A 17,713-nucleotide genomic window follows, 5' to 3' on the forward strand; every position below is an offset into this window, starting at 1 on the left:
TGCAGTGTATCTAAAATCTACATTCAGTTTTTGATAATACAACCAATCAAAAGGGAAACCTGCTCTTGATATTTTTTCTAATTGCCCTGTTTTGACAGGGTGTTGTTTTATGCTGTTAATTACTCTATACAAATTAGACAGATTACCATCTGTCTTTTGGATTACACCACTGCAGCTGTTTCTACATTAAAAATAAATCCCAGTGGCAATTTAGTTGAACACTTTCTTCCCATCAGCAGAACAGTGGGATTCTCTGTGGAGAGTAGGCTCCTCAGAGCCCCTTACTGCTGTACAGGAGACTGAGGATGGGATGTTTGGGAGAAAAAAACCCAAACTTGGAGAAAATTCTCTGTATTTGTAGGGAAAGCTGGTCACAGAGATGGTGAACATCTTGAAGATTGGGGGTTTTGCCAGACTTGGAACAAACCATAGTTTTGTTCAGCTAAAGTTTCCCTTACAGATACTATATTGATTCTTTACCTTATGTTTCGTTCCTTACCATAATGCTTATTGCAACTAAAGCAGTCATTAAGTTGCCATTGGGGATTTTTTTTTTATTTTATTTTTTTTTGCTTTGGAGCAGATTAATTTACACAATCTTTTTCTGAATCTTTTGACACAGCTCTCATTCTCTGAGAAATGCGTTAGTACTATATATTAACTTTCTAGGAATGTTTTTATTTTCCTTAGATCTCCAATGCTAAGAATTTCAGTTTATGTTTGTATTTGTGGTCTTTTTTTCATCCTGATTTCCAGAGGAAATGAGACTTGTGGTCATATCATCTATTCGTGTCTTTGTTATTTTCTGCCTGTGTCTTCACAATTTTGACTGTATTGCCTACTGTCCAAAAATAAAAAAAAGAGATTAAGAGATTTTAATCCTATAAATTAGTCCTATAAATCCTATAAATTTGATGAAAATTGACACCTATGTAGATGAGAAGTCCTGACTTATGGTCCATCCTGAAAGATGCTGCCATATGATCTCTGTTTTGCTTGACCTGCTGACTGACCAGGGACTCTGCCTTCAGGATGGGGAATCTGAAAGTGTGTATGTGTGTTGTAGGTCTGAAAAAATTGCATTAGATGCACATAAACTAAATGAAATCAAGGAAGAGAATTAAATTCCACCACTTGGGAAGCTGCTGTTCAGCCATTGTACTTTGGAGAGTTCCTGAGAAACGTTCATCAAGCAGTAAATAATTTCTGGTGTCCTTTTCTTCTGTATGGGAGAGTAGAAAGAGAAGCTATACAGAGAAGGCAGTTTTAAGGTCTTGTGATCTTTTGTTACCTGCTCTACTTCCATGGGTATTAGTGCAGAAAGGGTAGGGAGCATTACAGTAAACTGATAAACTGCAGTTATTCTCTTACGTAAAACTGCTAATAAAGAGACAGAACAGGCATGAGTAGCACCCTTTCTGATGTGCTGTCATTTTGAATGAGATAATGATGAATGATTTGGAGCTCACCAGACAGAACAGTTGTCATATCTTGAACTAAAATGTCAGGTTAAGTTTGCTACAGAGCCATGTGTTCTTTGGGTCAGACATAGCATGAAGTCCAAAACACTTAAATGTCAGAAGTCACCACTATAGTACTAACAGGAACAATAATTTCACTGTTAGCTCAGCTAGTGATGAATCTACCAAAGGCAAAACACTAATTCATCCAGTCCTTATTTTTCAATATTTATGATGCAGTGGTCTCTCAAAAGCTGTTCCTTTCAGCTTGAGAAACGTGGCTGCTGGTAGAGCTACAAAAGTTAAATTAATCTTTAAGGTTTTTTGGGATGTTTCCAGAAGAACATGGGCTCCTGCAGAGAAGAGTGGTCTTGGCCAAATGGAAAGGGGTGACTGTGGTCTGAGCATGACAATGTCCACATTGTGAGGGTGTTCTTCCCTGCTAATGTTAATAATACAGTGTGACTTGGATTTTGTGAATTGATGCAAACATGTAAGGATAAAGCCATAGTGCAGGAAAGGTGCAAGTGGCTGAAACCTCAGGTAAGTGGATATCAATGGGTTTAATTGAACAAGTTTGTGCTCCTACTTTGTTAGGCTGCTATGTGATCTCATTGTCTAAGCTCACAGCTCCTTGCCATTCAGAAAATACTTGTTTATTGGTACTTGTAAATACCACCATCCTACCATGTTCACTCTGGAGACAGGAAAAGATCTCTACAGATTGTGTGACAAGGTTTCTGTTCTCCTACTCTAGCTGGGCCATCTCTGCCTGTCCTGATAGGTATTTGCAGATTGAAGGTGGCCACAGGGGATGCATTCATAACCTGTCTCCCACACAGTTTCTCAAACCACCCAGGGAAGGTCTAGCAATGGCTATAGAACAGTTTCATATCCTAGAAAATCACTACTGTGACACTGCAAGCTTTTTTGTAGCTGCTTTGAGATGGATGTGGTTACAGAACAGCTGTGTTAGTAGCACTTAACTGCTGCTCTTGCTGTGGTGGGTTGATCCTGGCTGGATACCAGGTGCCCACCAAAGCCCCTCTCCCCCTCCCACCCTCCCACCCTCAGCTGGGCAGGGGAGAGAAAATGCAGCAAAAAGCTTGTGGGTCGAGTTCTGTCAAACACAAGGGAAACCTGACAGCTTTTCACAGAAGCCACCTCTGTGGCCCTCCTACTACCAAAGCTTAGCCATGCAAACTCAGTATAGTGGCAAGTATTCCCTTCCCTCCCTGTGGAAGCCCAGGGTTTTCAGGATGGCTGCACAGAAGGATATGTGTATGTATGGCATTGCTTAGAAAAGGATGGGAGTAATAACCAGTACACAACATCATGTAGAATATTTAAAGTGTGGTTTAAATATAGCTCTAAGAATGCAGTAGAAGATGGTGTCTGTGACCCCAGGTCAGCATAGTCCAGATGCTTACAGTGATGAATCCTTCAGGAATGAATATGGTAATGACTGGATTGAAATGTCACTGTTTACTTATCAAGCAAAGAGGAATTCTTTGATCATACTTCTAAATCAAAATAAATAGTTCAAAATGAAGCATACAAATGATGTGGTATCAACTTCTTTGCATTTTGCTTTGATGTGAAAATCGGAAAGTAAATGCAACTGTTTTAAACTACTCGAGTCAAAATCATATTTCAGATCATAAAAGGTAATCTTCTTTCTGCCTTTGATCATTTGCTATATGCTCTGTTGGCCTTGCGCCTGTTTGTGAAATGATAGGTATGGGCATTTCAGGTTCAGTCCTTATTCCAGTAACAGCAGAAGACTGTGCTGCTTGGGAAATAGGAGGTGAACCCTTTGAATGCTCTATGAAACTCCATTTTGTTCAGCTGGTACAGGAATAGAGAACATTTCACACCTAACTAGGCCAAATCTAGAACCTCTTTCAAATCCTGACCCTTTGTACTACAGCTTTGCTCTGTGGCACTGTCTCAGGGCAGCTCAACAGGCAGGCACAGGGTCACAGTGATGACATTCCAGCATATGAGCAGCACTGTGCTGATCTGCTGTGTATGGCAAGAACGGCAGGAAGGAGCTTTGACGCCAATGTTTTTTGCCAGCTTCTTGCTCCTAAGTGGGTCCTGTAAGAGTTATTCCAGTCATTACAGCTGCATAACTCAAACTAGCTGGAGGTTTATTCTGAGGAACATTGTCATGCTGGAGTGTGGCACAGTGTCTGACACTGAGTGAAGTAGATCACATTTGGAAAATAACCTGGACCTGTTGATGGATCTAATAAATGACTTGATATCTTGTAGACATGGTAATTAGTTGGCCCATTGGCAACTCCAAGCTTTATCAGACTTAGAAAAGTTGACCTTGAGGTCTTGTCTCTGGGTTTTAGTTCATCAAGGGCTATCTGTGGATGCTTTCACAACAAAACTGAGTGTTTTTTCCTTTTATTCCTAAAGCAGTGTGCAACATGTTGAATCACATTTAGTCAGGATATGTTGGATTTCTCCAGTGTCCCCATTGCCAGTGCTGTGTATTCATCAGCTACCAATGAGGTGAAATGGCCCAGTGAAGGGCTCAGTTTGTATTTCACAAGTCCACCATCAGGACATTCCCTGAGTCATCTTGCTTTCATTGCTTATTTTAAAAATATTTCTGCTAGTGCTTAAATTCTGAACTTTTACATGCAACTCTTTACTTGGAGCAATGCTAAAAATGATACCAGATCTCTTAGTAAAATTCCTTTTCACCTTAACATTTGTTTCCATTTATCACCTTCTTTTCCACACATTTTAAAGGAATGGGTTGTTTATGTAGCTCAAATAATCTGTTTCTTATATGATCCTGCAGAAGTAGCTAGGAGCCACAGACATAGAATCTCCCCAGCTGAACTGTGGTGTGTCTGTTCTGGGAAACTTGAGGTTATTTGTCACACAGATACCTTCCTAAGAACCTCAAAGCTTAGGGTGTTTCTAACTATTCTTCAGTCTTATAATTCTGTGTAATGTACCAAAGTCCTCTAGACCTCAAAATAGGTTGGGGCAAAGTTGAATTTTGAGGGTGGGGCAGGGATAGGGAGAGGCTCTAGGAGAGGAACAGGACAATGAGGTGTTTGGGTTGCTGTCCCCCAGAGTGTTAGTGTGCCCTATTTAGAGGTTCTGTCTTATGCCCTTCAAAAAGGATGCTTGTGCTTATGTCTGGCCTCCATCAAAAGCTACTGATGAGCCTCATCAGTTCTTCACATTTATGCTGACATAAAGAATTCTGCTGAAGCTATACTGTATAAAGTAACCATGTATCTGTGTTTATGTGGATTCAGATAGTGCCTGCTAAGCACATGCATATTTCTGTTAGGTAAAGGTATTAGTTTACTGTCAGCTGAGTAGTAAATTCAATCTGATTCAGCCACCAAGGAGAGTCATTTTAAGGGCCTTTTTCCATGACATCCTCTGAGAATGGTAAGGTTTGTTCCTTTTTCATTCAGTGTTTCACAGCCATATGAAGATCATTCTATATTGCCATCTGTTGAAACTCTAGCCCCAAAACAGAGGTAATGGCACAGCATAGAACTTCCTGCTTGACCACAGTGTTTTTACAATTGATAATATAAAATATGATCAATAAATGCTCATAAATTCTTCACAGTTACACTGTTGCAAGTACCATATGTGTACTTACATTCATGGCACATACAATGCCTGTATTTGATTTAATAGTAAATAGCTTCTGGACATTTTCTGGCAGGTAATTTCAGCAGCTCTTTCGGGAAGTGGCTGTTTGGTTTATGCTCTTAGAAAGAAAGGTGAGCCAAAAGAAAGATTAGCAAGTCAAAGTCTGTTATCAGGAAATCATTCTAATAGGTTGGGATCTTCAAACACTTTCTTCCCTGCCAGCCTTACCGTTCATACTTTTGAAAAGTGGATATTCAGACCTCATCTTTCCATGTGTGTCTTTAAATCTGAATGGAAAAGCAGTCATACTGTGCATTTTGGTGTTGATAAGCTCCTGGGAGCTCCTGGAAATCGTTGGTCTGTCTATAATGCTAGCATGTTTCAAATTCTGCACCTGTACTGAAAACTGATTATAAGTGCCATTAACTGCAAAACAATCTCTGCAGCTGACACATGTACATTGATGAGCTGGTGCAATTCTTGTTTGAACTGAAAAGGTCAAACTTTTCTCTCTCCAGTTATTATAGCAATCAGAAATATATGCAACCAGGGTTTCTTTTGAAGGAATGGTAAGGTTTTTCTTTTCCTGCAGTAAAATAAGCATAAGCTTTGGCTTGAAAATATACTGTAAGGTGAAATAAGACTCTTTTGGGTGCTCTGCTCTGTGCTTAAGCATTCATGTGTCCTATATCATTAGAAATGTATACCTCTAGTATTTCTACTTACTCAAGTTCTAAAAATGTGAATTTCATAGCATTTTTTAACTAGCATTCTTAAAATGAGACAAAGTTTTTCTTTCTTCAAGGAGAAGTAGAGATGGGCATTTGGCCAAGCAAAATTGACTCTACTGGTGTTGCTGGACAATGGTAGCAGGGCCAGGGATGCAACCAGCTACTGGGATGGTTTTAGCTAGATGTATGTGGTCATTTAAAGAATCTTTTTATATACATTGAATCTTTCAGCACCTCTTTTATTCTGGGAAATCAGGCATCTGTTTTTCTTGTTTGTTCTGTTAACGATTGAATATAGAATTTCCTATTGAATATCGCAAGAGGATTTTTTTTTTACTAGGATGATGGTGATAGGGGAATTGATAGTAAGGTGAATATGAAATAACAAAAATTACTAGCAAATGTTTGTATGTACGTTCCCATAGAGGGCATAATACGAGTGAGGTGGAACCATCAGAACTATTATGTATCACATCCTTCTTTACTCATCTTTGTCTTTACAACATACTATTACAAGAGTTCATGAGATTTCAGGTGAGGAAGTGGGAAAGAGGGAAAAGTGGGACCAAAAACAAGCATCTGGAAAAAAGAGAGTTGAGACTGAGATACCAGTATCACTCATCTGCTTTGCAATTTCCTATTAGGATGAAAGATGATCCAGAAGTGTCATAAGGGTTATGTAGTGAGATTTTGTAAAATTTGCAAGTGAGAGAAATAAAATATGTCCTTCTATCACCTTTAGATGGTTATTATTTTGATGATGAGTGACAGGATTTTTTTGCCTACGAAAAATTACTTTGCGAACCAAAGCCTAGTTTTGTTTTTAAATGATTAAGAAAGCCAAATCAATAAAAATTGTTTTTATTTATACAGGACTGAAATTAGCCCTTTAAATCGTTGAGAAGGGAAAACTTGCTAAAAAGACACCTGCTGGTTCTGTTGGGTTTTTTTAACAACCTTGGGAGGAGTAACTTCGTCTGTACTTAATACTGTCACAAAACTTATTGACTCAACATATTACTAAGGAAATAAGGCAGTTCTTCTGATACCAGATATGTATTTTTCATTGGTATCAAGAGAATAAATGACAGGATTCTAGTGATTATTCATACAGTTGGTAGTTGAATAAAGTTTTCTCTATGTCCATTTGTGCAAAATTAAAGGCTGTGTTGAATCTGCAAAATTTAAGTTTTATCCTTTTCTCTAAGCCCTTGAATGAATGAATTTAGTGTCCAAATGTAAAAGAATGGGTCAGGACCAATGCTGTTGCTTCAGTGGTGAAGGGGGAAATATACTACATTTCCTATAGTAGAAAAACTATTTATACAAACATTAGTCTACTCATTATTTCCTTATTACTTGTTTTCAAGGAGAGGGAAAATATTTTAGTGTTGATTAGACAAGTTATATCTGAAATGCAATTTATTTGTCAAATCTTGAGGGCATGACTGAATACTCACAGTCCTCAGGCAAACCTGCTATGAAGTGGGTGAGAATGCACAATTGTAGATGCATTTAACTGAATTGAAGATGAGTGTTTCATAGCTGACTTTAATGGCAGTTCTGCCTGGGCAAGTACCGAGTGAGTAGTTCAGACACATGCCCATGAGAATGTACTTGCACAGTGTGTCAGTTCTCCTTGATTCTTTTATTTAGATGCCCATAAACTTCATACTGAGTTCCAAAGCACTTCAGCATCTGAGCACAGAGTTTTAAGATTTTTTTTTTGCACAAGCAGCAAGTGAAATATGTTTCTAGTAATATATTTCAGATTCATAAATGAGGGAGCCAATGTTATTTTTACAGTTGGGATGATGAACTGAGACTAAGCAGAAGTGAAGAATGGCTGTGCAGAATACTGTATGTTTGTTATAATCTTTGAAAGCTATTTTTCTAAGAATTCCTACATTATTAAAAAGTTTAAAAGACAGTGCAATACTATAGAAAGTTTTAATCCCAGGACATCAAAAATAGATGTAGCAGAATTTGGAATGGGAGTATAAAATATTTTCAAAATAATAGATGACTGGTGTCAGAAAAAGATAAGTTTATAACTAGCAAAAAACATTTGCTTTCACCCAGAGGAGAGTCATATTTTGTAACAGCAGATCTTATACTGTATTTCAAGCTTTGCTTACACCATATTAAAATATTCCAATGCAGAATTTTCCCATTCCAGCCAAAACAGACTGGCATAGCTCAGAAAAGATGAAAGCAAATATACTTGGCTATAAAGCAACAGAACCCAGGAAGACTGAGCTCTTGGATGATCTCACTTTATGGATACTCTTTAAATTAGCATTCACACTTGCTAGCTGTGTTTTAGATCCACCTTGTTTTCAGTTGCCAGTACTGTAGTGCTAGTGATCTTGCTGAGTTTTACAACACTCAGAACAAACTTCTAGTGATAATTTTCCCAACCTGTCAACATGTCACTGAGAAATCAGATATTGGCACTGTACACTAGGAAATTGCTCTGTATTGGTGTTTGTAGACAAGTTGATTTTCTCCAGAAGTAATGTGCTGCATTTGCCATAGTTACTTGTTCACCCTATTAGGTCTAAAAACTGGAGGAGGAGGAGGAAGCTGGAAATTGTAATAATCTCTTTTCAGATTAGGAAAAGAGAATTCTAATACAACATGCCTTCTGTAAAATATCATTAAAGACCAGCAGGTGACATGGAGACACAACACAAATGGCCTTAAGTGAGTGTTCAAAGTTGGTTTGTTTTCTCCAGACATACTACATACACTGCTGCATTTTGGCTAACAGTACAAAATCAACCCTTCTTATTCCTCTAGCTTTTGCACAGAGAAATTACATTGTGTTGAAGTATTAAATAAGAGGCTTTTGAAATGTGAATGCCCTTTGTTGATACATAACAATTTTTGCAGTTATTTTACTATATGCTTTATATGTATGTGGCAATGTGTATTTTTTTTTCTTCCCCTGCCTGGTGAGTGCATACAGATTTTTCTTGATCTTGTCTTGTAAAATAGACACTAGCCAGTCAATCTAAGCCAATTCCCTAAGCATCTCCAAATGTCTAAGGAATTGATTAAAAATCATAGGCAATACAGCAGGATCATCTCAGACGTCCCAGTAATTGAAGCAGCAGGAACTTTCAGTTCAGGAAGGTGTATAAATAGGTACAGAAGTAGATTTTGCGGGGCAAGGTTTTATACTTGCAGAACTATGTGTATTTCTGAATATTTTCTAATTCTCATCAGTCCACTTTCATAAATATTAAACCGAAACAGAATTGCAAAACCAAACCTTTGTAACATTACATCTTTAATCAGTCACAAGTATTTTTGTTCTCTGAAAAAAACACAGGTTCCTTTGTAAGAGCCTTTGGTATTCCAAATCAGAAATAAAATATCTAAGAAATTGGCAAAATCACTGCTGTACCATAGCCATGCAAGCAATACTTCTGAAGTGAAAAGAGATACTTTGGCTCAGCCTGTTGGAGTGTAGTGATGCAGTTAATCAAATAATCAGTCTAGCTGCTGAGTTCACCTAATATTGCACAGCCATCCAGACATTTCCTGATGTAGCTTCAGTATCTTGAGAAAATATGTTGCAGCTTATATCAGGGCACATTTGTGTTTGAGATTAAAAGCTTTATATTTATAGCTTCCATTTGTTTCTCATCTTTGTATAGAGACAAAATTTGTTCTTTAAGAATGAAATAAGTAAGATTTCTTTCATTATATAAAACATAGCTCTTTTTCATACAGGCCTGAAGTACAAGAAAAAACATTTTACAAAAACTAAAAGTAACCAAAGAGTTAATAGATGCACTGTGCTGTCTGATTTGCATGTAGGTTTGCAGTGGAATTTTTCTAGAACAGAGCCCTACGGGTTTTTCAGCTTCATTTCTCAGTAGACTGCACAACTGGTGAGAAAGTAGGTATTTTGTCTGACAGCCATTAGAGTCTCATTATTCAGCAAATGTGCAGATAAAAAGGATTTTGAAATACCTTATCCAAGTTTGCTAACTCTGTCTTAATGAGTGTGAAGAAATAATCTAATGCTCTTTGTTGTTTGTTTTGTTGGGTTTTTTTGAGTGATGCTGAGATGCAGAGTACTTAGAAATGCTGTAAAGGTTGTGACCAGTTGCTGTCCTGCTATTGTCTTTATGGCATATATTACTTACAGTGTTCATCTTTTCCTTGGTAAGAAGAAGAATGAATTGTGTGCTTGTGTGCTTTATTCCGCTAAAGCATTGTGAACCAGAAGAAAACGCTTTCTGTGGAGAGCACTGTTTTGAAACTTGCTTTTCTTACTGGAGCTATTCGGTAACTTTTCTGCTAATACACTGAAGGAGGCCCTTCTTGTCATCCTGTTAATTCAGTCACTAATCATCTCCTCCCTTCAAATCTTATTTCAGGCCAAAGAGATACAGCAGCTATTGTTTCCAGTATAATTATTTGTGGGTGTTCTCGTTGTATCCCCAGACCTGTGTTCCGGGGTAGATCCAAAGGTTTGGTTAGGCAGTCCTACAAGTAGTGTGACTAAATAAGTTTTCCCCACCTTGATTTTATTTTGTTGTGGTTTCTTAACAGCTCCCTTAATTACATTTAGCCAGGCTTGTTATCTCTTTGACTGTGATCTCTCTAATGTTTTTGTTTTAAATGCTGCAAATTTTGTTACAATATTTCTGTGCTACGGGTCAAGCTACTGAGTTTTCTCTCTCCACATTTATGTCCTTCCCTTTCAAAGCTCTCCATACCTTTGTATGTTTTTCGTAATACACTTTCAAATGCTGTCTTGCACCTACCACACACAACCATTGAAACCAGCTTCCAAACAGCTTCCTGCTTTGCCTGGGCCTATTTGTGAAGAGTTCCCTGCAATCAGCTGCAAAACTTCTTTTATTCTCACCTCTGAAAATTTCTGTTTCATTGTGATGGACTGAAAAACAGAAAAACACTTGTGAGAAGTTTGACTGCCACAATGGTGCCTGTGTCAGTGACTGGTTGTTGTGTCTCTCTGTGGTTTCATACCTGTCTGTCTGCAGCTGTCATCTCTGCTCTTAAACTGATCATTTGGTCTGGGGAACAACTTCTTCAGTGTGCAGAAAGCTTAGAACAGAGAGGTCAAATGGTAACTATTGAGTTACTGTTTAGGTAACTCACCTATCTTCAGCATTATCCGTGGGTATATTTTATAAAGTGTGGGGGAAAAAAATGTAATTAAATTTGTCACTTTTAAAATTTGTTTCATACGTGGCAAGCATTTAACATGTCAAATTTAAACTGAGAATTTTAATTTTTCAACAGGCAAATTCTTATTTTGTGTTTTTTGATGCTAATTTAGCTTTACTGATAAGCTTTTCAGCAAAATTTCTTGGACTGTCTACTGCTATTATTAATGCAACTGATTTTACCTTTGCTACACAGTTGTTTGGGCAAAGCACATTTAATACAATACTCTGACAGTCTCATTGATTTCCTTGTCCCATTCTGCAATCACTGCATGCTTCAAAGTTTGTTTAATGCAGCCCAATATTAACAGGCACATCTGGAGCTGTTGAAATTACAGGGAGAACCTGAAAATCTCTTTCGCTCAGTACAGCTTTACCAGTATGGGAGATATGTTTGCTTTCCTTCAAACTCCCCCTTAGTCTCCAAAATCAACACTTCAAACTAATATCAGCTCCCTGTAGCACAACTTATGTGAACTCAAGGCTATCATAAGCCAATCTTTGCACCACGCTTTCAGTATCCAATAAATAAAATATGAACGTTTCCTTTCAGAAATCACTTTTTATTTTAGTTACCATAGGAAGTGACATAGTTAGAAGTTAGTTGAAAGTGTTCAGGATCACCAAACTGTCCTTTCTTTAAATGGTTGTTCTTTCGGTAGTGATGTGGTATTGTAAGGCACGACCATAAACAAGGCTGATTGAACCAAAGGTTTTGCCCCTAAATGTGCATCAGTTGTGCTCACCAGTTGTATCGCCCTGATAACCATGCAGTGACTGAGTTACACAGTGTTTTTCTAATATAGCAAAAAAATAGTGTGGCTGGTTTAAGCTGGAAATTGCATTGGAAATTTGTTGCTGCCTGTTCCGAGCTTCCCTTCCCACTCCCCGAGACAAGCCATGTGCCTCTGCCATGTGCTCTGAACTCCTTTGTTCCAAGCGCGGGCAAAACCAAATGTAACTCAGACTCTTTAGCAGTGTCTGATTGGCCGCTCACCCCGGGTCCACCCCCAGTCCTCCCCTTTCCCCTTCTCCGAATAAAAGAAAGGACCAAAGGGGGGGCCCCCCCTCTTTGCCTTTGCAACTCTTTCTGCGAACATCTCTTGTCGTCTGTTTCTTTTTGAAAGCTCTAATTGCAGGAATTAGGCAAACCGAAGGCTGTATTTCTCCCTCTTTGCTTCTGCCGGTGATAGCAGCTTTGCAGCTAATACATTTGCTGCTTTTAGAGCTACTGAAATGCTGGATTGCCCGTGCTACCTCTCTAGGCTGCCCGAGGCTTTCTAAGGCATTGAACTACGAGCCTAGCCGGTAAAAAGCTGTAAGTATATCTCCGCAGAAATTGTGTGGCTCTTTCCTTCATGTTTTTCAAGAAGAAAAGAAGCACAGGTTTTTACTATTTTCTTACCTTTACAATGGAGAATAATAAACATTTTACTGCCAAAAGTAATTTTTTCATTATGCTCTCTTCTAACTTGGCAGTGTCCACTATTGTGTGATCCAGTAAAAGAAATACAAAAACAGATTTCTACATCTAGGATGGCAAATGAGTGAATCTCTCAAAAGAGCTTCAGTGTAAGGTTGTAGAACAGCAGTGGCCACTTTGCAGTGTCTGTGCTGCCCTTTTTCTGTGACTACTTTGTGTATGGCTGCTGTTCAGTGCCTGGAGCTAGGGGATGCAGTGAAGGACCTGGCACAAGGGAAGGTGTGAAGCTGAAGCTGGGCAGTGGGTGGTTGTCAGTATGGCGTGGTGTCTTCCCAGTGGGAAGCCAGCTCCATCACAGTCAGTGCTGGGCAGCTGTTCTCGGTCCCAGGATCCTTCCCTGTCTGTGTGCTCAGCCTTCAGCACAGGTTGTGGGCAATAGTCCCAGTTTCTGGTGGAGAAGAGAAGCAGGCAAGTGCAAAGTTACACTTTTTATCACATGCAGGCACACACAAAATATGTATTTTCGGTAATTGAAACATTATTTTGTTAGTCACAGCAAGAGCAAATTTATTTATTACACACAGCAGAAAATTTACGTGACAGTTTTGTAAAGGTTATTAGCATTGTAGCAGAACTTCGTATCTAAAAGCTTTTAGCATATGTATTGGAAAGGGTTCTTGCAAGTGTATCACGTATCATCTGTACCTTGGATATTTTAATTCTAACTGCTATTTGAACAAGCTGTTGTGGAACAGAACTTTATTGTAAAGCTGTTTTATGTATCATCAGTGATAAAAACTGGGCAGATAGGCATGTTGTGGGGTGCAGGTAGCAATGAACATTTTTGATACTGAACAACTTTTTAGATTTCTAGATTTATATATATAGGAGAAAGGTTCACGAAGGATGTCTGCACTTCAGGAGGCTCTCTTGAAAGCTGTTTCTTGCATAGGCAAAGTTACAGCGTTTCAGGGAGTGGGTATGCAGAGCCAGCCCTACAGCTGTCAGCTACAGCTGTAGGCATACCTGAAGCCCCTTTCTGTTCAAGTTACAAAGCATTAGATACTTTTCTTTGCAGAGTATCTTAACACATAACAACCAATAAGCACCATACACAATACCTTTACATTTGCCTATAGCCTATCATAACTACTACCATCACCATATTACAGTCATTATTATCCAATCACAAGAGTAAGTAAGTTACAATTTAAGCTTACAGTGGAAAATTCTCAGACCTTTCTTCTTCTTGCTACATCAACATTTCTTGTTTGCCTGCCATATCTCTCTTTTTGGTAAAGACATGTTTTCTATTTACTTATGCTCTTCTTGAGACTTATTTACTTGGTGAAAAACATGTCTTTGTTTGTAGTCACATACCTTTGTCCTACTCCTAGAAATCTCCTTCCAACTCATCTCCAACCTTTGCCTTCTCAGTTACTCAGGGATCAGTTTCAGCAAAACATCTTTTACTCTGCATCAAAACTTGCTTTCATTTCTATCTCATCCCCAGTTTCTAGATTCACAGACCTTTCTGCCAACCCTACATACCTGTGAAACTTTCTTACCAAACTTTCATCCTCCCCAACAATATATGAGTTTTAAATTCACATTTTTTATATTTTCATCAAGAATGTAAATTCTGAATTAAGGATCTGAATATTAAGTTCCTTTCTTTGTTGTTAAAAATAGCATGTATGAGTTCATCATGAATTCCAAACTAAAACTTCTTTCTAAAGCATCATCCTCAAAAAAAAGCGCCATTAATGGCTAGGACCTCTTGTCTATGCCACAGCAACTGTAGTGAGAGTGGCATGACCTGCAAAGGTCAGTGAGTCACTTCAGCTGCAGAAGTGAGATAGTAGAACCTGTAGGTTTGAACCTGCCAGGTGTTACCCTGCAGCATCCTGACTTTGGTACGTGTAGTCAAAATGAGGCAGTACTGATCAGATAAGTAAGTCTTGAATTTTAACATGGCGCTGACACAAGCATGAGTCAAACAAGCAGAAATATGTGAAAACAACTTCAAAGCAGAATTAAAACAATGTAATGGGTGAGAAAAGCATTGGTATTACCAAGCCCAAAGCAATACTTAATTAGCTTGCTTTAGTTATTTTCCCTGGGCTCTACTTCAGAATAAATTCAGGCTTCAGTAAGAACCTGAATCATCAATTTACTTTTCTGGAATTAAAGACAGGAATTTAAGACAGATGAAATACAGCTTTTCTGCATGGAAAAGGAACACAGATATAGGAAAACAGTACAAATTAGATTTTAAATTAACTTCTTGCACATGAGTTTTGGTGTGAGCATTTCAACCTGACCCTGATGCAGGTTGAATCACAGCTACTGCCTTCAGGGAGTAGGCTGGTACTGCCCTGGTGCCATGCTTCCAGCTGTGCTCTGCTAAGCTGTGCAGCAGCAGCTGGTGTGTCCACAGTCCAGGCAGGATGGACTCACTCCTGCACTTGTTTGGGCTCTTTGTGGCTCTATTGGTCTCGACCCACATGGAGATCACAACAACCCTGAGCCTATTCTCAATAATACTTTCAGAAATAGCAAGAGGACTGTAATCCTACAGCTGCATCACATGTATTTCATAAAGTAATTATAGTTTGGAAGTATGGGTATGCGTGCAGCCATTTAACAGTTATATTTTTTTATTTCTGTGTGCAGATATTATTTGTTAGCTCTGTACTATAAGTACAAATAAAAGAGTAATCATCTTTGTGCTTTGTATATACATGCAATTTGCATTTCCTGTGCTTTGCACAGTTGAATAGTTGGCATTTCTGTCTCAAACATAAAACTGTAAGTAATGGTGTTTTGAATTCTGTGGATTGAAACAATAAGCTGTTATCAAAAGCCCATTTGGAGAAGTGCAATTTTCTGATTTTAGAAGCCAGGAAAACCCAGTTCTGGCCCCACTGCAGTGACAAATATGCACTTAGCTCCGTGTACTTTCTGTGGGAGTTAAACTGTATAATAACCTTACAATTATGATCTCTGAAGATGTTCTGCATTAAACATTTAGAATGGTGGAAGGAAACATTAATTCATAGAGGGGCGTATGTCTCTCCTTACACATTTCCATCGATGAAGAGCTTATTTGTGTCAGGAAGCTTTCCAAATGATGGAATTATTATGTGAACTGAGGTTCTTTCCAAAAGCTGCGATACTGGCACAATTGAGCCCAGCTGCATGCTGGTAACTTCTCTCTAGTTTTGTAGAAGTTTCCTTGTTAGTTTGTTATGTGTGGTATACTCCAGAATTGTTGGAATATGAACAGTGAAAACACTGTAAATCTAGGGAGTATTATAAAAATCAACATACTACATCAGCTGTTGGCCAGCTAAGTGAGGAGAAGTGGGAAATTAAATCTGTAATTTTTCAATCCTCTGTTAAATTCAGTGTTGGAGAACCATCACGTGTTATGATAATTGGTGGCCCATCATCTTCTTCCCTATCTTGGGATCTTACTCCACAGACACTTGATGGCAAAACAAAGTCTGCTCCCACTTGTGGTCAAGTGGGATCAGTGTAGGCAGGGGCTGTGGGCTGGAGGGTAAGCACTGTGCTTGTTGCACAGGGGTGATAATTTCTATCTCCAGGAGGTGTTTCAAAAGCACCAAATTTTTATGCTTACATTAAAAAAAAACCAAACATGGGGAACAACATAAAAAAATACATGGAGAACAACATAAAAAAACGACCAAACCCAAACTAGCACTGTAGTTGGTATATGTTAACATACAGCTTGCAGTTCTGTAGGTGTATTTTTCCTATAAGGCCTGAAATGCAAAATACTGTGGAACCTTCCTTTATTCCACTCTGCTTCACATATATCCTGGTGTTATGCCCTTTGCAGTTTGGCATAGTATTGCATAGAACAAAAACAACAACAATGATTCTGGTTTTTGGTAATGTAAATTTGCAATGACAGCTGTTCAGTGTGTTTCGTTTGTAGATGTTAGCACCTCTGAGAAATTTTCCATATTGAAAAATCTTTAATTTAGAATGTTAGCAAATGTTATTTATTTAAACTGTATTTTATGAAGACTCATAAGTCATATAAAGTATTCTGGATTTTCACAGATGTGACTTATGACTATGGAGACTTTAAAATTGTATAGCCTATGAAGTACAATTTAACATCAGTTTCTTTTGTCATACTTTATTAATCAAAATACCTTCAGAATCTGGTTTTAACATTAATTTGGTCATAACAGTAGTCTTTGTACTTGACCGTTTTCAATGTTTACTACAGTTCGTATTGTGTAGTTTCAAAGTATTTTTATTGTTATTTTAAAAAATAATAGTTCTTTTATTAGAATTTTCTTTCTCCTGGTTTATAACAATCTAAAATCAGTGTACTGCAATGCACTTCTGGGAAATATGCCAACAACTGTGGGGTTTAGTTTCAGGATGGCTATTCATAGTTCATACACACTTTAAAGTGTTTGAGTGGGTACAGTCCTGTTTTCAGAGTTCTTGGTAGCACAGTCTTGGCCTGATACACAAAGGCATGTTAAGACAGAGTCTGGTAGCTGTAAACACAAAGTGCAAGGGTCCATGTTTAAAAAATAAATGCTTAAAATAGAGCCTAGTTTTTTAAGTCAGTTCAACTCTGTTTCAAACTAAGCCATGGGTTTCAAATGGGGAGGTTGCTCTTACATAGATGATGTACTTTCTTAGATGATGAAATTTGATTCCAGTTGTTCAGAGTGACACTTATTCAGTCATTTCTCATGTCTGTTTTTACGGGGTTGCTCATACCAGCACCACTGCACTGTCCCCCTCCCATCCCATATTTGTTATGGATGGAGCTTGTTTTCCTGCTGGCAGCTAATATGGCTTGTGGTCACAAGGCCTGCAGTTGAACAGCTTCAAATGCAACGAGCCCTTGAAGGCAGCATGCAAGCAGGGAGCATTTGAATACTGGCTCTGGCACGAAGTTCCTTTGTAGGCACAGCTGGGACATTTTATCTCTTGCTTTGTGATCGCCATCTGCAAAGTGAAGTAATACCTGCCTACTGGTCTCGTAGGAGCACAGATGATTGACTCATCTAGTGAAGTGATAAAGGAATGCATTGCATTGAAAGTACACAGAAGACATCTGAAATATATGGGGAATTGTTCTTGGAAAAACCTAAAAATATTAGCTACTGTGTTTATGTGTGTAGCTACCATAACTCCTGGAACTGAAATGAGGGATGTATGTCAAGATGGCGCTGGAGCCTTTCAGTG

The 17,713-nt window shown here is 38.4% G+C and overlaps 1 protein-coding gene across 3 annotated transcripts in view; it reads left to right on the forward strand.

Annotated features, from left to right (window-relative positions):
• Positions 1-17,713, forward strand: part of ZNF385B (zinc finger protein 385B) — a gene marked incomplete at both ends in the record, with an annotated part of 165,397 nt that overhangs the window by 142,728 nt on the left and 4,956 nt on the right. The gene's annotated exons all lie outside the window — the stretch shown is intronic.

Source organism: Coloeus monedula, assembly GCF_965178545.1.
Source record: "Coloeus monedula genome assembly, chromosome: 7".
Taxonomy (NCBI): Eukaryota; Metazoa; Chordata; class Aves; order Passeriformes; family Corvidae; genus Coloeus; species Coloeus monedula.